The 22466-nt window shown below is 36.6% G+C and overlaps 1 long non-coding RNA gene across 2 annotated transcripts in view; it reads right to left on the reverse strand.

Annotated features, from left to right (window-relative positions):
- Positions 1-839: 839 nt before the first annotated feature.
- LOC145686027 (uncharacterized) overlaps positions 840-22466 on the reverse strand; it is a 39397-nt gene continuing 17770 nt past the window's right edge. The window contains exons 3-4 of one of the 2 annotated variants that reach the window (XR_014131508.1): positions 3595-3734; positions 840-926 (exon numbers count right to left, since the gene is read on the reverse strand). This is a non-coding gene — a long non-coding RNA (uncharacterized LOC145686027). The remainder of the gene's footprint in view (positions 927-3594; positions 3735-22466) is intronic. The other variant, XR_014131509.1, reaches the window with a different exon arrangement.

Consider the following 22466-nt stretch of genomic DNA (forward strand, 5'->3'; position numbering starts at 1 on the left):
TTTATTGAGAATAATTACAGTAATAATTTATTAAATTTTACATTAAGTATACATTTGTAGTACACAATATATTTATTGTGAATACATAAACAAAAACTCTATATTAATTTAATTCTACTAATTGCATACCGTATATTAAAATAGTTTGAAATGTATATACACCTCATCAGTGTATCAATTTTAACAAGTTTTATTTAACATAACAAAAAACACACACTTACTTTGTAAGAAAAGTTCGAACAGAGTTGCAGCTTACAAACTCTTCCCCACACCCTAGTATTGTAGTTCAGAAGATGACTGTACCAATCACCGAAAACCAAGCAGCAGAATCATGCGTTTACTTACGTCCCCCCTCCCCTCAACACACACAAAATAAGTTAAACTTTTCTTGAAAAGTTCTCTGTCACCTTCATCTAAGAATATATTTAGCGATACGAAATAGGTATATTATACATTACTTTAGAATCTGAAGTGTGATTTAACTGCCATAAATTAAAACTAAGCATAATATACCCGCAAATTAGCTTAAATGAGTACCATACACATCACACGAAGCGAGCTACGCCAATAAAAAAATCACAGTCAATAAGAATTAATCAGATCTTCAGTCTATATTTTTAAATTGGTGTTATGTTGACGCTATGAACTTTGGACTTCCTATACTACATGTCTCTATGCCAAACACACTATATATAAAACGTTTTTCGTCGAATCTGCAAATTGAGCAAGCCGCGCGCTAATGATGGGAGGCTGATGATAGTTTATCACATAGGAAGACACTGAAATGCTAGGTGAGTCACAACACTTTATTCCTTTTTCTGGGATTCATCCTTACTTACGGTCAAATTTGGTACCGTCTATGTAGTACCTGTGTGCGGCGTACCTTGAAATCATCTCGGTTGATAGCCTCCAAACACAGTGGACTCCTAAAATAAACCAATTGTTGTAAAATTACTATTTGTAGCATGTGTGACAAAATTTAAAAACGAAAGATATCTCAGAATCAAGGTTAAGTCAAACGAAGCGTTTTATGCGGGTTTTGTATCTTACCTCAGGCTATCCAAAATACTAAAACATTGTTTCCTATACTTTTGGAAGTTATATACTTAATATCTTTATAACTATCACTCAAATTGGGTGAATAAAGTTATAGTGTAAATATAGAATTGAAACTATGATCCAAACTTAAAATAATGATATTACAGAACACAATAAACTTAACTTAGGATGAAAATGGAAACTGTAGATGCATGAGTATTACTGAGCGAAGGAAGGAAAGTAACTCAGCTGGGTTACGAGTTTGACAGAGTTCATACACAGAAATCATTCGGTGTTTTATATTTCCTGCTTCGACTTAAAAGATAAAGAAGATAAGCTCGCTTTAAAAAGAGTTAAAAAGAAAAAAAACTTCTAAAAGATTTAATTTATTCTGAATTTTTGTTCAGTATTTGTAAATAAATAATGAAGAAAACCGACACAGAGCTTGCCCGCTGGACTCTGGTGCCCAAATCCCAACTCCGCCATATGCATGCCTGCCATAAAGTAATAGAGATATAAACTTTTTTTAAAAAGTGCAGATTAAGCCTAGCATAATATTTACATTTTTTTTAACGATACCTACAGTATGGCGCTAAATTCGTCGTACAAAAGCAGAGGAGTGTTTCCTGAGAGTAAAACGAACAAAAAAGTTCCAATAAACTTAGGGCGAGAAGCCCATCGTTCACGTGTTATAGGCTGCCGAAAACATGAAAAAATCAATTCTAAAGGTCCATAGCTCCAAAACTATGGGACCTACCAAAGTCGGGTCAAGACTTCACTTAGGAACTAATATATGCTCTATCCAAAAATACATGTTTCAGAATCCTAAGGTACTCACGCAACAATTTTTATGCAGGTAGTTGGAGAGTACTTTATATCATAGGCCTGTAGTCAAACTCCCTCTATAAACATTGTTGTGGAAGCACCTCAGGATTCTGAAACACGCATTTTTGGATAGGGAAGTCTTGACCGGACCAAGGTAGGTCCCATAGTTTTGGAGCTATGAACCTTTAAAGTTCATTTTTTCATGATTTCAGCAGCCTATAACACATAAACGATGGAGTTTTCGCCCTATGTTTATTTGATTTTTTTTTTTAACTCTCAGGAATCACCCCTCTGCTTTTGTACACCGAATTTAGCGCCATACTGTATAAATTAATAAGGTAGAAGTATATGTGGTCCTTCTCACTATGCTCACTTATAGATATATCTTAAAGGCTAGTGATAAATAACACCAGCCCTCTGCTCCTATACCACCCTGTGATACCGGAGCAGGACGTTTGGGCGCGAGATGTTTGGACGCAAAGCCGTATATCTAAATAGGTTAATCTACTTAAATGGGTTATAATGTACTTCAAAAATAGAAACCGGATGATTACGTACTGAAAGCCTTAAAAATAGGCATTAATATCACTAAAACTCAAAAAATAACTGCACAACCTAAAATTAAGAAGTTCGGAAAGGTTAAATTTGATCCACATTTTCTTTAAAATGCCATGGCAAACAGTCACTGAAAGTCTCAGTTGCAACAAATGCTTAATTTAGTTCTAATATATATATATATATATATATATATATATATATATATATATATATATATATATATATATATATATATATATATATATATATATATTGTATAGTGCAGAAAAAAACGGGTCTAATTATTTTGTTTTTAGAATGATATATCCTAATTTCAGGAAAATCGGAGACAATGACCTGCAGAAATTTTTTCAGCATGAATCTATATTGGGCTAAAATAAAATTTGCTGTAGGCATCCTACAACACCACAAAGTAAACTTCTGTGAAGTTATCTTTACAATATCTCTAACGTAAAGGATATTCATAACTTCATAGCAATTCATTACACTGCATTACTGCTTATTACTACGTATTTGCAACACAGATAATTGGAAAGGAAACAACAGTGAAATCTAATATACCTATTGAATAATTTGCTTTGTCTTATGTTACAATTACCATGACATTAACATTCCATGACGGAATTATGGGCCAAATCCAGCATTATTCTGCAATGTCAACAGTTTCAAAATTCTGTACGGCGAATTCTTTTATCAGCTTGAATATATTTTCTTCTTTCAGTTCAGTTGATTTTGAGTTTAACGTCCTGTGAACAGCGAGGCTATACAAAACGTGAACCTACTGATTAACGTGGAATCCGAACCACGACGTGAGCTCTCGTCGGGAATTTTCTTCTTTTCTTGGGCGGATCGTCTTCTTGAAGCATTGTCTCGTGTCCTGCTTCTCTTCTTTTCTTCGAAATGCATCAATAAAGCGCCAAATCAACCAATGTCGTTCCTTTACGTTCGATATATTATAAAGAACAGAAGTTTGTTTATTTTGGGGTGTCACTGGCTGCCTACAGTAAATTCTATTTGACCCATTCTTCCTATTTAAATGTATAGTTAGTGCCTATTTCTATGAAAATTTATTAATATTATAGTGTCTCAACTTTCTATCAATACAATAGTCTCAACTATATGGTTTAATGGGCATATCGAATAATAATAATAAAACATTCAATAAATACTCACTTCCTGAACTACCCAATACATAGCATAAAGAACAGCTATGTTCATTCCAAAACCAGCTCGTAATCATTTTTTCTGATCTCTCGGAACAGGTCAGTACTTAATAAACATTTCTTACGTTTTGTACCATGTGTTTTAATAATCTATTAAAGAAAAAGAAAATGCAAAAAATTAAAATATGTACAGTATTTTACAAATTTTAAGTCACATCTTTATAGTAACTAAAAATTAATGAGAAACGTACATTGTTTTTAACTTAAATTAAATATCTGAGTTCCAATTGAGGCAAAAATAAATAAATAAATAATAAAATTGTACCATCGCCATCTCAGATATTGTTCAAACTTTTTTTTAATAGGAACTAGACATGTTTTTAAGGGACCCTTTTTTTTTTTTTTTGTCGAAAAAAATCCCACCAAGTAATGGACCATCAAGGACGGGGAGTACAATTCATGAATTGTAGAAAACGTGGAAAATGGTCAAATTCGGAGCCTCACAATTCAGCAATGGAGACATGTAGAGTTATAATTCTTGTTGTGGTATGCACATAGGGATATGAATAAACTATATTTTATTATAGTTTGGTTTGCGCATGCGTATCTTTAGGTACATAAATTAACAAATGAACGTAAGTTTGTGAAAAGTCGAAGTTTATGCTTTTTTTCGAGTACTTCCGGTTCGAATTTTAAATTCTGTTTTCACGGTTGGTAAGACCTAGTTACCAGCTTCCCCCCCCCAAAAAAAAAAGTATCGCTTCTGTGTGCAACCGTTTTATCGCAAAAAATTCGAGAAATCGTCACATTTTCAAAAATCGTCATTTTCTCAAAAACATCATAATTTCAAATTCTTAAATTTTGTCAGATGGTTCAACTGTACATGAATAATAAACACACCAAATAGCATTCTCGACCTATGCTTCATGAATGAACTACAGCCTTTTGAAGTTAGCGAACTTTCGTTAACTTTGAAGTCACAGTTTGCAACAATGAAAGTGGAAAAATGCTACCGCAAAGCACCGTGTAAAATTTCAGGACAAAAATTCTATTTTGCTGCATGTGGACTTCGCTTAAATTGGACTGTTATTCTGCAAAGGGAAGTTCAGAGTGATCACTGGAGAAACGAGCAAATCTCCTTCTTTACGGGAGTATGTTATTATTATGAAACAACTGACAGTTTTGCCGTAATAAGCGATGACAAAGCACACGATTCGGCTCGTACTCATAGCCATGAATAAGATTCTAAAAATACTCGAAGAAAAGCGAAAATATGCGTTATAGAAAAAGGTTCGAGTACGTGAAAATAAGTGTCTACAATTTAATAAACCGTTTCAGTGATTTCTGATGGTGCTGCATTCCACTTTAAAAATTGCTTTCAGATGTCCAAGATGCAGACAGGTCCAATAAAGCACTGGCTTTTCAGTGAAACCGGCCGTGGTAAGGGTCTCTGCGACGTATTGGGGAGAGGGGGGATAAGAATGTGGCAACACGGGAAAACGAAAAACAGATTCACAGTATTAAACCAGCAGAAAAATTCGTGAGTATAGTGCAAGTACCAACTCCGGGTGTTACTCTCGTCTTGTTGCCAAAAACCGAATTCGACAATTTAAAAAAAAAAAAGTGGGAAAGTGTGCGACCGGTAACTGGTATTTATCGAAGTCATCTTTGGCTTTTATGGCAGTAACGGGTCACCATGGACTAACTTCATGCTTTCCCCAAAATCGAGCCTCTGCAATTCAAAGTGTAGATTTAAGAAATTTGCAAAAATTAACTTTTGTTACATACATATATAATAATCAGTGATGGATAGCAGAAATATTATCAATAAATCAAATATTACACGAAATTGCAGTGTTCTTTGTGTTTCCAGGAGGCGCGGTGGCTCAGTGGTAGAGCGTTCACCTCCGGTGCTTGGGGTCCTTGGTTCGATCCCAGCTCGCGCCGTGTGGACTTTGTGGTGGACAAACACCGTGCTGGTGGGTTTTTCGGGGTTCTCCCGTTTCCTCCCACTTTCTTCATTCCACCATTTCACTCATTTCTCATAATCACTGTCTCCTTTAGCCTAACCGGCATAAACGTAAGACGTAAAACTCCCAAGATATCATTCCATTATTTTTTCTTTGTTTCCACATGGACCTTCAACAGGGTACAGGTTTCCAGAAGAGAATATAAGTGTTTTGTGACTATCGACAACGTGCTACGAGTTGTGAGTGCACCTACACCTATTGGAGCATCTGCCATGGTTACATGCTATTAGCGAAGAAGACACTAAGTAAGCAAATAATTACTTCAGAGTGGAAAAAATCAGTGAAACTTTGTTTCGTAATTGTAATTTACACCTCAGGTTACATCGGTTTAAGAAAACGGAGTAGGGGGAGGATTATCTTATTATTTGAGAGAGCCTTTTTGATCAAAATAATAAAAAGGAGCCAGGAAAAACTTTTATTCTTTATTTAATGAATGTGAACCACAAACATCATTAAATTGTTGTACTTTCATTGTTTTCAGTGTTGCCAACGGTGACATTGAAGTTAATGAAACTTCGCTAACTTCAAGAGGCTGTAGTTCATTCATGAAGCATTGGTCGACAATGCTATTTGGAGTGTTTATTATTCATGTAAAGTTGAACAATTTGACATTTCAGGATTTTAAATTATGGTGATTTCGAGAAAGGTGACTTTGACAATTTGACGGTTTCACGAATTTTTTGCGACAAAACGGTTACACACACAAGCAATACAATTTTTTTTTCGAGAAGCGCGTAACTAGGTCTTACCTACCGTTAAATAGAATTTTAAAATTCGAACCGGAAGTGCTCGACGCAAACTTCGACTTTAGAGATAAACTTACGTTCATTTGTTAATTTATGTACACCTTGTCTCAAAAAGGTTGAGCGCATTCTTTATTGCTGTTTCGAGGCAAAAATTTTTTAAGTCCAACTTCGGGTATCTTCGGGAAAAAGTAAACCAGGTTCGAACCTCGAAGCCAACCTTTGCAATCGGGAAAAATCTTGCAGATGTGTTTTTCTTCTTTTAAATATAATAAGACTTGTTACCAATTATATATAAAAAAGCAACATTGATTGAAATACTTAATGATACAATATTTCGAAACTGTATTAATGCCAGCACATGCTTGTTTGTCATTTTGCTCTCCATACTTAATGGAATATTTAGATACGTAAACGAATCTTTCCATATGTAAAAGAATGGTGAAAGTTAAGACATAGAACATTATTCTCTCCTGAGTACTAAAATAAAAGTTAAAGTAGAACAAAAACAGCGTTTGCAGTGGATATGAATGTGATTATTATCTTAAATACAGTTATATATCGCTAGAAGTATCATTCGTGGAGCGCTTGTGTTAGCTCAGTGGTACGCCGTTGGATTTCAAATCGTAAGGTCGAGGGTTCGACTCCCATCTGAGTCAATGTTTTTTTTATGAAATTCTATTTTCCGCAATGCATGAAAAATTATATAAAATAATTACATTAAAATACGTCAGTTGTATATATATAACATACAATCATTGCAGAACAAAGTGATTATTATGTTTAAAATATAACAGGTGTTCACAGTACGTTGGTATTCTATGATATATGTGAATGTTAAATACAAATTAAGAAAATAATATCATCGCAATGAATAAATTATGTAGTGTATTTATTTGGAGCTATTTGTCATCGGAAGTTACTTCTGAATTTTCTCATTACAGCAAGTGATTTACGCTTTCTGAAAGGTAAAGAGACTATTCGGGTATAAACAGAAATTATTATACAAACTCCAATCTTCGTTACAGACACAAAACTCCCGATCCCCAAAACTATGTAAACAGAAAATTTACGAACACGAAGTCATGTCTAAGAGACTTATTTATACTCGAGAAAGAAGGCAGAATAGGATTTCTTTCCAAAGGATTTCAGTTTAATAATCTGCAAGGCTTTTGTATATGGATGTGGTCCCTTTCTCTCCGCCAATATATATAAAGTAAAAGCGATCGATATTAGTGTCGAATCCATAGTTCTCGTTGTTGCAGAGATTAATAATTACAACTCCGAAAGGGTTAAAGTCCAAATTTAACTCTCATCGTAAAGCTCCTTTGTGGTTAAGCGTATAGCGTACACGCTTTCGGTGTGGGAGACCCAGATTCGGCCCCCAGCGAGAGCTCATGTAGTTCGCGTTGATTAGTAGGTCTACGTCTCATATAGCCTCACTGCTGACGGGACGTTAAACTCAAAATCAATTCAATTGATTCAAAACCCATTATTATGGCGGGCGATGAAAAATAAAATGTCCCAAGTGACTGAGATTAGTGTCAAATCCATAGTTTGAGTTCGTGACACTGTTACAAACACAATGTCTTTTAATGCCACGTTTTGGTATGAGCAACTATGCCTCCTGGATTTTGAATTTACAGGAGCAACATCAAAAGCATTGCTCACACAGCTCTAAATGTTTTGATGTATGTATACGTGTATATTCCAGCGAAACTCCGGAATGTCTGGAGCAACTTTTACCTAACATGGGAGACATATTACTTTCAATCTAAGGAAAAAAAATATTGTGGAATTCAGATACCTCAAGGGATTGAAGTTGGGTAGAGTGGCATGTAAAAATAGTGTAAAATGACTGATTGTAGAGTGTTATCCATTGTTTTCTCGGTCGTTGAGATGAGTAGTGAGGCACTCAATGGCGTTATATCCAAATTCATCCCCATCTTTACAGAATGAGGGGCTTGGAGATATGATTAATAAAATGTAAAAACTTACTTAAATATTTGTCGAAGTAATAAATTTCTGGGGTCGCAAAAGCGTTTCTAATAACTTTGGAATGTAGTTTGTAACCACTTCAAGATGGGCTCTTTAATCATATCAATTTCTCACCTTAAGAAGAAATTACCATCTCAACTAGTATATGTATCAAGCTAGCCTTCGCAATCGAGAAAAGATTGTGTAGATGTATGTTTCGTCTTTTAAATGATATACTAAATGTAAAATCAGAGATTGAGTTGGTCGGTGGGTCAAATGGGTCAAGATTTATGAGTGGGTCAGTGGATCGTAGGTCAGCAAGGCGTGACCCACTGCGAAACACCATCACTGTGACTCACACTGACCCATTGACCCACCAACCCATTCTGCTCAGTGCCTCCTAGATAGCATTTTCTGAACACTGGCAACTTTGTCTACGTTTTACTTTCAAGACCTCCATTTTTTTTTCTTTTTTTCATTTGGTTGTAATGAAGAAAGAAGTTCAGGCTCTTTTGGATTTTGATATTTCCAGTTGTAACATGGCAATAGGACTTACTGCTTGGCTTTTGAGATGCAGGCTATGAGTTTTTAGAGGAGCTAACTACTGGAAAAAATTGGTTTATTACAAATATAACCTCTTAAGTCAGTAGAGAGGATGGCGTGGATAATGGATCAAACTTAATGACGATGTATTTTAGTGGGTCGGAGTTGGTCACAATGGTTCAGAGTTGTTTATAGTTGGTGGTGGGTCAGAGTGGGTCATGGTGGGTGAATGGGTCACGTTGGGTGTTGAGTCATTGTGGGTCACGATGTGTAGTGGGTCAGTATTTTGTGGATCAAGGTTTCATTGACCCACAGCATCTCTTGTCAACATTGCACTAAAGAGGAGAGTTTCCGAAGGTGCGCATCGGCGATTTTCTCAAATTTTGCACATAGATAATACCCCACCAGAAAGCAATAAATCTCGAAAAGGTTCACAGTACCATCTCACAGAACTCGAGATAGAGGAATTTGTTTGATTGGCTAAATTAAGACCTCAATAATTTATCCTTCTACAAGCGAGATTTTTTTCATCGTTTCCGTGGCGAAGTCAGAAGAATATGCGGCAAGTAAACTTAAGGTTGAAGGTTCGCGCCCACCTTGGGATACTTGCTTTTTTTCCCCTAGTGTTTTTTACACTCACCTGAATATAAACAAATCAAGCATATGGGCGATTTAACATATTTTGGGGGAGAAATTTTGTGGTTCGTTGGCGTTTCGTTGAGTCTCTGCCGCTGGTGGTATAATTTTCAAAACCAAAGTGGGGCCACCACGGATCGTAGCTGCGGGATCACCAACTTTTGGCGAAATGTCGCCAGTTGCGAATCGGTGGTCCACTGACGCTTACGACATGGGGGCTTGTATCTGAAAACTAAGAGAATAAAGAAGCATGGTATCCATGAAGCCCGTTGACACTAATAAAAGTCTGAAACGATGAAACAGATGTCAACACCGGAAAACATGTATTTTATAATTTCAAAGGTACCCCGTGTCGAGGAAAAAGATTTGCCCCAAGGTTCCCCGGTGGGTCTCAGGAGGGGTGCAACTCAAAATTTGAAAATGGTAAGGGGAATCAAGTAGTATGTCATTTAAAAGTATTACTAAAATTTAAAAAAATGGTAGGAGTCCCGAGTCTTTATGCTAACTTGTGCAAAATAGCGAGCGTTCAAGATGGTAATAAATCCTTCATTGAAAACTCCTTGACCACCTCTACAAATGTGAAACTGTGAAACTACCCAGAAAAGGTAAACACTTGTCTTACCATTGCAAAAGTATAATACACCAAGGTAAAACAAGAAGCGCCCCATTATGGGTTTATTACATCACTAATATTAAATTCTACGTTCCACGATTGTGTCTTTAAGCTAAAGGACAGGGTGATTGCGAATTATGAAATTAATGGTAGAATACAGAATTGATCCACAACCAACTAAGAACCACTCTGAACCATTGTGACCAACTCCGACCCACCAACGTAATCAACTCTGACCCATGATCCACGTCCTTCTCTCCATTGACTAAAGAGGTTACACTTGAAATAAAACAAGACTGTGAAATTTCCACTTATCGGAGTTTGAATTCCTACCGTCAATCGCTCAAGCACCGCTCTGTTACAATACCGGTGGATCTGACCTTTACGATATACAATGGTAAAGTGTTTCTCATCTTCCAGATTAAGATGAATTTAAATTTATCATATATAATTATTTCTTTCTTAGCTTACATATACATTTCAGTAGAAAACAGGATGAAATTTGAAAGTATCAAATCAAGATAAAGTAGACCAACGTAAGAAGAAAAGAAAGAAAAACTAGTTTTCCATATAATTAAGCATGCCGTACTAATTTAAAATTCTCATGAAATTAAGCTTGGAATACAAATGTTATGTCTATTTTTCTCACAACTTTATGGTTTGATTGCCTTATGCTCTGAACGATTCATATATTAAACACCAGCTTCAGCAATTATTATATTAGAAAGCAGTGGGTATAAAATGCAAAGGACTGTAGTTTTCATTCCTCAATTAGTTTCTCAACTAATATCAATAGTTTTCGATAATTTTTACAAATCAACCCACTACCAATTTCCAATATATAGAAAATCCCCCCCGCTCATAAAACACATTTTTTAAAAATGCCAGGACACGTTCTGTTTATTTTTAGTAAAGAGTTATATACTGAATTTAAGCTCTCTAAGTTAAACGGCTTGTAAGATACTCAGTTTTTCGCAAAAATTCGGACACCTACTCCCCACTAAGGATATGTGTTATAATGAAAGTGATATGCGTATGATAACTTCGCAGTTGGGATTGGGGCCTGATTATATACCAAATGTCATTTCATTTGACTTTGCAATTTGACCGTGATAATCACGCAGACATAGTTACTTTCAGAACAGAATGGGATGGTGGGTAGTTGGGGGTCGTTTCGTCCAAAGGATTTTCGTCCAGAGGCATTTAGCCCAAACACATTTGGTCCAGGGACATTTGGTGCAAAGGGCAATTTCTCCAAAGAACATTTTGTCCAAAAGACAATTGGTCCAAAGGACATTTCGTCCAAAAGCCAATTGGTCCAAAGAACATTTTGTCCAAAGGATTTTCGTCCAGAGACATTTAGTCCAAACACATTTGGTCCAGGGACATTTCGTCCAAAACACAATTGGTGCAAAAGACAATTGGTCCAAAGGACATTTCGTCCAAAACACAATTGGTCCAAAAGATATTTGGTCTAAAGGGCATTTCGTCCAAAAGACAATTGGTCCAAGGGACATTTCGTCCAGGGATGTTTAGTTCAAAGCACATTTCGTCCAAAGAACATTTGGTCCGGTAACGCTTGGGGGTCTAGGGTTTGCTTCTATTAGAAGAGTAAAAGTGATGCATATAACATTATGACTCACAAGTAATACCTCCCAAGTGTAACACTCCGATTTTGAAAAAATAGGCAGGTAGATACTACACACAAAATAAACGAATACGTGTTTTTCTGCGGAAAAGGGGTTTTAGGGGGGCAAAAGCCCCTACTCAAAATTTTGAAAGTTGACGCCCGAAAGGCAAGAAGAGGTGGACCGAAGTGAACGAAATTGTGCACAGATATTGCAGACGTAAAATGAGGGAATATGTGTTTCGTATTTTCCTGGAAAAAATGGTTACGTGGGGCACAGACCCCTCCAAACCTTTGATCACGAAATATCAAAAGTACTAATAACAGTATGTCAGATGTGTGTAAAGGACATGAAGAATTGCAACGAAACTTTGAGTAGGGACAATACGCAAAAAATAAATAAATACGTTTTTTTTATTTTCTGCGAAAGAACGGTTTTAGGGGGCAAAAGCCCCCATCCAAAAGTTTGAAACTTGAGGCCCGAAAAGTCACAAGAAATGAACCAAAGTGAATGAAATTGTGCAGAGATATTGTAGACATAAAATGAGGGAATACTGGTTTTGTATTTTCCTGAAAAAAAGAAAAAGGTTTGGGTGGGACACAGACCCCTACAAAACTTTGATCGTGAAACATCAAAAGTGCGAATAACAGTATGTCAGAAGTGCTTAAAGGACATGAAGAATTGGAACGACATATTGTGTAGGGACAATACGCAAAAAATAAACGAATGCGAGTTTATTTTCTGAGGAAAAACGGTTTTAAGGGACAAAATCCCCCACCAAAAATTTTGAAATTTGAGGCCTAAAAGGCAAGTAGAAGTGTACAGAATTGAATGAAACTGTGCACAGATATTGTAGACGTAAATTGAGGTAATTGGGTTTCGTATTTTACTTTTAAAAAACGGTTGCGTATATCACGGACCTTTTAAACTGTTGATTACAAAATGTCAAAAGTGCCAATAATTATACGTCAGAGGTTCTTAAAGAGTATGGAGAATTGCAACGAAACCTCGTATAGGGACAATTCGCAAACCAATAAACGAAACGTGTTGGAAAACAATTTGTGCGGAAAACAGTGTTGGGGCCTAGGCCTCTCCGAAAAAAGTAAATATTACCGTAATAGCGCAGGAAGTAGCGGACCAAAGCAAATGAAATTGTGGGTAGACATTTTAGAGACCCTATGTAAAATAAGGTCTTTCGTGTTCCTGAAGTATCCCTATCCGTTTTGCTTCAAATTTGGCACATTAACAGCAAGCAGGAAATTAATCGACACGTGTTTTTGTTTATGCGGAAAAACATTGTAAGGGTTAAAGGTGCCTCCTGAAATGCTATAAAATACACTATACTGTTTGTGCTTGTTGTTGATCTGCCAAATTTGAAGAAATCAGATGGAGACACTTGTGAAACACGAAAGGCCTTATTTTACGTATCCAATATCTACATACAATTTCATTCACTTCGGTCCACTTCTTCTTGGCTTTCGGGCTTCAACTTTCAAAACTTTGGGTGGGAGTTTTTGCACCCTATAACCCTTTTTTTCGCAGAAAATAAAAAAAACCGTGTTCATTTATTTTTTGCATATTGTCCATACACAAAGTTTCGTTGAAATTCTTCATGTAAATTTAGGCACTTCTGGCATACTGTTACTAGCACTTTTGATATTACATGAGCAAAGGTTTGGAGGGGTCCGCGCCCCACCCAACCATTCTTTCTAGAAAAACACGAAACCCGTGTTCCATCATTTTTCGTCTACAATATTTGTGCACGATTTCATTCATTTCGGTCCACTTCTTGCCTTTCGGGCGACAACTTTCAAAATTTTGGGTGGGGGCTTTTGCCCCCTAAAACCGTTTTTCCGCAGAAAATAAAAAAACACGTATTTACTTATTTTATGTGTAGTATCTGCCTGCCAAATTTTTATCAAAATTGGAGTGTTACACCTGGGAAGTGTTACTTGTGTAGCTTCTTATTTCTAAAGGAAATTTTGAAATAGAGATTTATTCCGCAATTTTCTTTTCGATAAAACAAATATATGTTGAGATATTCAGAGAAAACGTAACGCCTGAAAACTAAATGGCCACCTTCCTTTGCTTTCATTAATAATTTTACAAAAATACAGTTTTAGCTTCGCAGAAATACAGTTCTAGCTTCGTTGGTTAAGGAATTCACCTCCCAAAATGATAAACAACCCTTTGAAGAGCATACTCCCTCTTCATTTGCGGACAACATTGCCTCCGCATGTCATGTGAATCTTGTATTTGGTTTGAGACTTTGCAATGGATATCTTAAATGTACTGTGCTGTACCGAGAAAATTAATATGAAAGGAAAAGTATATACTATATTTGCATAAGGAGTAACACTGAAATAAAAATACAAGACAAGTTAACAATTCTGGTTTGTCATACAACTCACTAATTATGTAGAAACGTCTGCCGAAGTTACACACTATCAATAGTCTACAAATAAAAATCAGACTTGTGGTTAACCTGAAAAGATACGTATATTCTACACGAATGTTCCAACTTTCATCTTATATTTGTCAATCACCTTTCACAATGTTGCAGCCAAGAATGTGACTGTTTAAGAGTATTATCTTTGGACACTAAGAATATATTTCACACATGTGTATTTTTCTATTCTCAGTATTTCTTCAAAGATACTTGACACATAATTTTTCACTTTTCTAACACAAGGGTTTGAATACCTAATATTTAACTTACTCAAATTTAAACTCCATTAATTTTAGTTACCGGTACTTATTTTACAACTATTTCATTCACAACATGAAAATTTTAGATGTCATGTTAGCAGTTATTACAGCAACATACTTCACACTACAACCTTTCCCTCACTCCTGTTGTTCGGCCATGTTGTTTTCAGGCGTTTACTTTTTTCTGAATATCTCAGCATTATTTGTTCTATCAAAATGAAAATTGCGGAATAAATCTCTATTTCAAATTTCCTTTAGAAATAAGAAGCTACTGAGTCATAATGTTATATGAATCACTTTTACTCTTCTAATAGAAACAAACCCTTGACCCCCAAGCGTTACCGGACCAAATGTTCTTTGGACGAAATGTGCTTTGAACTAAACATCCCTGGACGAAATGTCCTTTGGACCAATTGTATTTTGGACGAAATGTCATTTGGACGAATTGTCCTTTGGACCAAATGTCTTTGGATTAAATGTCTCTGGATGAAATGTTCTTTGGACGAAATATCTTCGGACTAAAAGGGTGGCCACCGGGTGGGCCAGTGTGAGTCACGGTGAGTGGTGTTTCGCAGTAGGTCACGTCCTTTTGACCCACGATCTACTGATCAACTCACAAATATTGACCCATTTCACCCACTTACCAACCGACCCACTGACCCACTCCATCTTTGATTTTAACATGTCTTGTTTTACATCCACATAATTTTTTCATCGATTGCGAAGGTTGGCTTAATATCATAATTGTAATGGTAATTTCTTCTTAAGGTGAGAAATTGATATGATTAAAAAGCCCATCTTGACGTGGGTACCAAATTTCACAAAATTAAATCCCCACGTTAAGCGGGTTTGCATATCCAGGCTCCTAACTATGAAAACATTTACGCTCAGTCCAACCTCAATCATTTCACGAATTCAACCTGTTTTACGTATGATATTAGGACATAATATCGATTGTGATTTATTCTATAAACACTTTTATACATTGCAAGAGCTGTAACGTCCAAATATTTACTGAGAACTCATAGTCGTATCGGAATAAACAAAAGCGATTATGGAACAGTAAACTGCTATAACAAAAGGCAAAAGAAAACATGCAAAGGAATAGAAAACGGTCGAGTGTTTTGGGTCGATACACTATCAATCACATGTTTATGTGTTCAAACCCGGTAGCAAGTCGTGTCTTCCTATTTTCATCCGGAGGCTGAAAATATTTCTTTGAGTAACTCATTGAAAACTTCTTTTGTTTCAAATTCGATTAGAACGGAACATTATATGAATTGCGAATCTTAAATCCATAGCTAAAAAAATGAAGTAACTATACTCACTACTCTATTATCCTCTGATTTGTAACGATAAACTATTTATAAACAGTGGTGACTTCAGAAAATTATCCTCGGGGGGAATTTCAATATGCGGGTGGAGGGCAAACATTGGTAGTCCACATTGAGCACGATCGAACATATGGTCCTGAAGGCGGAAATTTCTTAGTTCGAGAGGGGTCTCAAATTCTCCCTCAGATCACGTCCTGAAAGCATCATTGCTTAAAAGCTTTTCGTAACAAATATAATATTACACTTGTTTCTCGTTCTACATTTAGAATTGGTAAAATCATAACTTATAGAGGATTATAATAAAAGCATAAAAATTACAATACCAATCATGTATAAATTATCCTGTAAGTTACCAACTTTGGGTCAGATTAAAACTCAAATATTTATTTTCGGATTGCACTTAGAAGTAAGTCCTCTCTATATAATCCTGATTGGAAAGCCATGTTTAACACTAATTAATTAATCAATATTTATACGTATATTTTTTTATTTTACTATTTTTATTATTCAATAGTATATACACTTCATTTCCAAAATCAAAATCTCGAAAATGTATATTGTACAAGTGCAGACTCGCGAATAAATGATTATTTATCATATATATTGGTCTCTACTCGAAATTCTATTTAATCGAATCCGACAAGAACACAGATAGAAACATCGAGAACAGGTGAAAAAAAGAGAGAAAAAAGCGTTGTTCTCGGCGGGGACTCGAAGTAAGTTCGAATTGTGCCTTACAAGCCGAACGCCTTAGATCACTCGGCTATGGTAACAACTTTTTTTTTTAATCACTTTTTATTTTTACTAATTGATGTTACATATTGTATCAAAATACAAAAATAAAGTTACATATTGGTACACACTGTGTACATTGGTACAATGTCAATGTATAGTAGGGGAAATTAAAAAAAATTACATGTCAATTATAGCGGGCGTCCATTCAATAAGTAGTTGAGGTAATGTGCAAAGAGTTTTTTCTTTCTTGGTGGTGGGAATTTATCATATCGTGAACAAAGGAAATCCTTGTATGTGTGATGTGCTTGAGGTAACCTAGGCGACAGAATAAATTCTATAGTATTAGCAGATAGCCAAACAACAGAATTTTGCTTCTCTGTAGGAAAAAATCTAAAATCAGGAAACAAGATCATTTGAACAGTAATGCAATCCATGCTTATTTTACACAAGTACTGAACCATTTCACGATAAGTTTTCCAAACGAAGAGCGATTCGTTGTAGGTAGTGAGACGATGTTCCAAAGTATCAACTTTCCCACAAATATGACATTGGTTGTCATCTGTAATTTGAAGATGATGCCGTTTATCCTTAGTATCTATTATGTAATTAACAGATCTGTACCATAACGAACGAGCTGAGGTGGACACAAAATTACATGAAATGTTCCTCCAAATACGTTGCCAATTCGCAGATGGGAATTTGGAAATTATATGATGACGTTCGCTGGGTTGTTCGTGTAGAAACAATTTATAGAGAAGTTTTACTGTTTGAGGTAAGTTTTGCAGGCCACTCACAGACAAATAAAAATAATTACATATGACATCTTTAAAATACCAGAAATCGGTAGGAATCATAGATAAGTTCACTGGTAGTAATCCATCATTAGTAGCTACGAGAGACGAAAGGAGCGTAGTACTGAGGTGATCTCCAATACCTTGAATGTTTTGGAACCCCCGGTGAGAAAATAAGGCTTTCGTTTTGCTGGCAACATGTAGAAGGTTTAGTCCCCCGGCACTACATGGTAGACATGGAATTGGATAGCGTACTCGAAAAATCATACCTGTCCACACAAACCAGTTAGCAATGCTGGTGAACTTCTGAATGTAAGGTGTAGGCATAGGCAGAATTTGACAGATGTACCACAACTTGGAAAATGCATATGTATTTACAAAGTAGACCCTAGATATCAACGAGAGGTTACGAGATCTATGCTGATGTAAAACAGATCTTATCTTCAGAAAAACATCGTCAAAATTTTTGGCTATACTCTCATGCAAGTTACAGGAAAAATAAATTCCAAGTACTTTCATATTCTTCACTACTTGAGGAAAATTTATAAATGCAGTTGTAGAACCATTTCCTAACGGCAGGAGGTTCGTTTTCAGTCTATTAAGAAGTTTTCCTGACTGTTCAGAGTACTCTTGAACGCAGTCTTCAACTATTGCTAAATCCTGTGGATCACGAAGGAAAACATGCACATCATCAGCAAAACTATACACCTTGACAGGAACATTACAAATATTAAGGCCTTGGATACGCTCGGCAATTCTGTATAGTAGCGGACAGATAGAAATGACAAAAAGAGTCATGCTTAATGGACATCCTTGCCTGACGCTGCGTTTGAGTTGAAAAGGTGTAGTAAGGAACCCATTGATTTTTAATTTTGATTGCGCATCATCATACAGGACGCGAATCCAACGAACAAATAAGTCTCCAACGTTCATATGCTTCATTAGTGACCACAAATAATTGTGATCTACACGATCAAAGGCTTGGTTAAAATCTAAGGCAAGCAAGGCATGACTAGTAGTGTGAGTCTGAAAATTTGCGATAACATCACGAATAGTTTGAAGTACGTTGTATATTTTCTTCACACCTACTCTTGCATATTGAAATGGTCCAGCGAGAATATCAATATAGAGTCTGAGTCTATTGTTCAAACAGCGGGCAAGTAACTTGTAATCACAATTGAGGAGAGTAATAGGGCGATAATGATTAACACTTGTGGGATGTGCTTGCTTAGGTATAAATACTGTAACACCTTGGCTACGATACAGTCGCTGTGGGTTAGTACTGAAATACTCGTTAACGATACAGGTCACTATTTCACCAATGAGAGGGAAAAACTTGACATACCATTCTGCAGAGATTCCATCGAGCCCTGGAGATTTACCTTTGGGAGCTGCAAGGACAGCATGCTGTACCTCTTCAATACTAAAAGGGCGAACAAGAGATTGCTGTGCAGCATCATCAAGAAGAGCAAAGGGTGGTGTAGAAAATTCCTCAGACGTTGGAGTAATGTTAGCCATACCATAAAGTTTGGAGTAGTGCAACCAAAACACATGTTTAATGGAAGCAGCATTATGATGAAGATGTCCTTCGTCATCTGTGATTCGATGGATCCATTTTCCTTGGCCTCGTTTGATTTCTTTGAGAATATGATGTAATGATGGCTCTTCATCAGCACCTATTATTGGAACCTTGCTTCTGACCTTGATACCTGCTATACGGCGGCGATGCAAATTGAGAAGCAAGGCTTGATAACGCTTAACCTGAGAGAACATAGTGAAGTCAGAAACAGCAGCACATCGAGATTCGCGCAAACACTTGGTATAAAAGTAAAGCAGATTACGAAGATCTCTGGACTTTTCAGCTGAGTACCACCGACAGAAACTTGCAAATCGTGGTTTGAAATAAGCATGCCACCAATCACTAACAGTAGGAAAGTATTGACGTTGTCTAAGCCAGTAATGCCATTTGGATTGAAACTCAGCACAAAATTGATCGTCTTCCAATAACGATGCGTTGAATTGCCAATAACCGCGACCTCGTTCAACAGTTAGATCAGGAACGGTGAAGGATACAATATAAGCTGAGTGATCAGAAAAGGAGGTGGGGGCAATTTCAACTTGCTTAATGCAGGGCACCAATACGGGAGATACATATATGCGGTCAAGGCGTGACGCACTCTGGTGTGATAAGTAGGTGTAATCCCGTGTTTGCGGCTTCAGACAGATCCATGTGTCTCGTAAATGAAGTCTAGTCACTAATTCCTGGAGAGCATGGCAGTAGTTAAATCCCGGCGTTTGATCTTCAGGCCTTTAAACGCAATTGTAATCTCCCGCCAAAATTAACCTTTCAACATTGGATCCAAGCGACAGAGTAACGTCCTGGGAAAAGAAGGTATTTCGCCTGGTTCGAGCTTGTGAACCACTCGGAGAATAAAGATTGACAAGATTGATATCGCCTAGGTTACAACGTATGATTCGAGCGGACGGATGGAACACAGGAGAAGAGAAACTTGTTGAATCGCGAAAAACAATCGCTGTACCTGTGCCACTATTGTCAAAATTATTTTCTGCAGTATAGGTTGGACCGAGATTCAGTTCAAAAAGACCAACTTCTTGTAAAAGAGCAACATCAATACCCTCTACATGCAAAAAGTCACGTAGTGCAGATTGTTTGGCAGAACTTTGCAAGTTATTAATGTTAATCGTAGCAATTTTAAGCATCATCACACTAGAAAGCACATAACACCACCAATACAAAAGAAAGAGCGAAGAAAATAAAGATAAGAGCATAATTAAAAACAAGTAAAACTGTGAAGGGAAGCGTAGAACATCGGAATGACATACAAGTCAATCTAACGCAGTATAGGAGATACTAACTGATCGTAACACAATTAATCTGGAGCCATTGACACATAACGCATGCACCAACCATGATATCATTACATAGTATCAATATTTGTAGATACAATAGATGTGGTCGGGTCATTTTCACACTTCTTAAACAGTTTTTGACTCAGTTCATTACGTTTGGAACGCTTGCGGCGATTTCGATTTTCGTCACTAATTGCATTGAAGTCCGTGATAGGAGAAGCACCCTGCATCTCACTAGGCGGGGATGGGGTGGATGGTGCACGAAGCATATCCTCAGACGAACCACAATTGTCCTGGGAACCAGAAGTACAGCACTCGTTACGATGAACGATCGTAGAAGCCGACGTAATCGATGAGAAGTCATGTTCTCCAGAAACTGGTTCAACATCCGTATCACAATTAGACAAGTGGGCATCAGATGTAATTGGTAACTGCTGTGGGGCTTCTGTTTTTTTCAGTGGAAGAATTAGGACACGTACGTACAGGCAATTCTAAAGAGACACTAGTAGCATTGTTCGGCTCACAGGAAACATTCGTAGTTGGTAGTTCTGGAAAGTGAGTTGCATCTACTGTAGGCACACTTGGGTCAGATGAGCATGATACACTGATGGTGGGTTTGTTCCAAGGGCGGGAAGTAATGGGCAAACTGTCAAATTTTGGCATGAGACGATCTGCAGAATTATTAGTGCGAAGTGTAGGGGCAACCTTAGCTGCATAACTGTTGGGATCACTGGGAACTCTAAGGGGGCAATTAGAATACATATGTGCCCCATTGCACCTGAGGCATGTACGGGTCTGATTGGGGTACGTAACACAAAACTTTTGTCCTTGGATTACATCAAACGATGGAATAGGTCGTTTCACTTCCATTCGTATCAATTTACGCCCGGTTCGTATAGGGTAAACATGATCAGCAGAATAAAGTTCATCTGAAATTTTAGAAATAACACCATAGTCCCCAAGAACTCTTCTAATTTCAGCATCATCAAGTTCCATTGGCGTACAAAGCAACTTAACGGTTACAATTTGCACATCGGCCCACAAAACTGGTACTGGATGGTTCCCATCTGTATCACTATAGTACACAGTTCCGTCAGAAGTACGCAAAACTGATTCACAAAGCTCTTCGGTACGAAGTTTCACATATAACAATTTGCGATAAACATCCATTTCGATACTTAATACATCATCAACAGTAAACTTGAAGTTATCACTGAGCCACTGATGCAAACTCAAGGTGCTTGGTCGCTGCGAAACACCACCAAAATCATATTTAAGAGTATTTACCCTTTTTAACGACATGGTTCATTCAACTAATTCACTCACAAAAAGAACACAGAAAAAAAGAAAGAAAAAAAAAACAACAGCAAACCTGATTGCTAAGGAAGGCAGCGTTGAAAGTAAACACGTCAGAGCTTGTTGCACAGAGCGAAGACACGTCTACACACTTCAACAAGCAAACACAGTATGACAACTAGTGATTGTAGCAAAGGCTTCGAGTAGTAGTTGTTATTACAGAATAACATTTTTCTATTGCCTAAAATTTAAACCTAATTTACTTTGATATAATATATCTATTAATTTGTTACATGAACACGTTTTCGTTACTTTGATGAATGATGTATGGTGTTGATATAGATTCTATTACACGTTCTTTCGTAAATATTATAGAAAGTATCAGGGTTATTTATGATCTTTTATGGAAATTGATTGACGCATGCGCAGTACACAGACAGTTCAATTGGAAGGCGAGGAAGGAAACGCTAACACACTGTTAGAATGTTTCATCGCTGTGAAGTATAAAGAACAGCTAAAATGTATTTTACGCTTGTCATTGCGTACAGAATCAGCAGGTTAATGTTTGTCCAAGTTCTCACTAATCAACTGGACTCATGAGAAATAATTAATATTGTCATTACTGCACAATATGAAGAATAAAGAACGTATATTACACCACATTGTTCTCGAATTCGAACTTAGCTAAGGAAGGGACAATAAACAAAATGTGATTTATTCATTCGAATTGAGATAATTCAATGAAACTAGAAATTACACAATCAAAAGGGAAAATATCGTTAAAAAGACAATAATACTTTTATCCGAGATGTGAAATAAAGTTATTAATTAACTGAAATGAAAGTAATATTGGGCATGATATAGAGAAAGAAAAAAATAAACGTATTCTTAGAAACGTTCAAAGTAAATTCCCGAATACTTTTTGAAGATATACTACTCTTCCTTTACGTTTTAACGAACTAATAAGTAAACAAGC

The sequence above is a fragment of the Thermobia domestica genome, chromosome 5 (genome assembly GCF_964235325.1).
Source record: "Thermobia domestica chromosome 5, izTheDome1.hap1.1, whole genome shotgun sequence".
Classification (NCBI taxonomy): Eukaryota; Metazoa; Arthropoda; class Insecta; order Zygentoma; family Lepismatidae; genus Thermobia; species Thermobia domestica.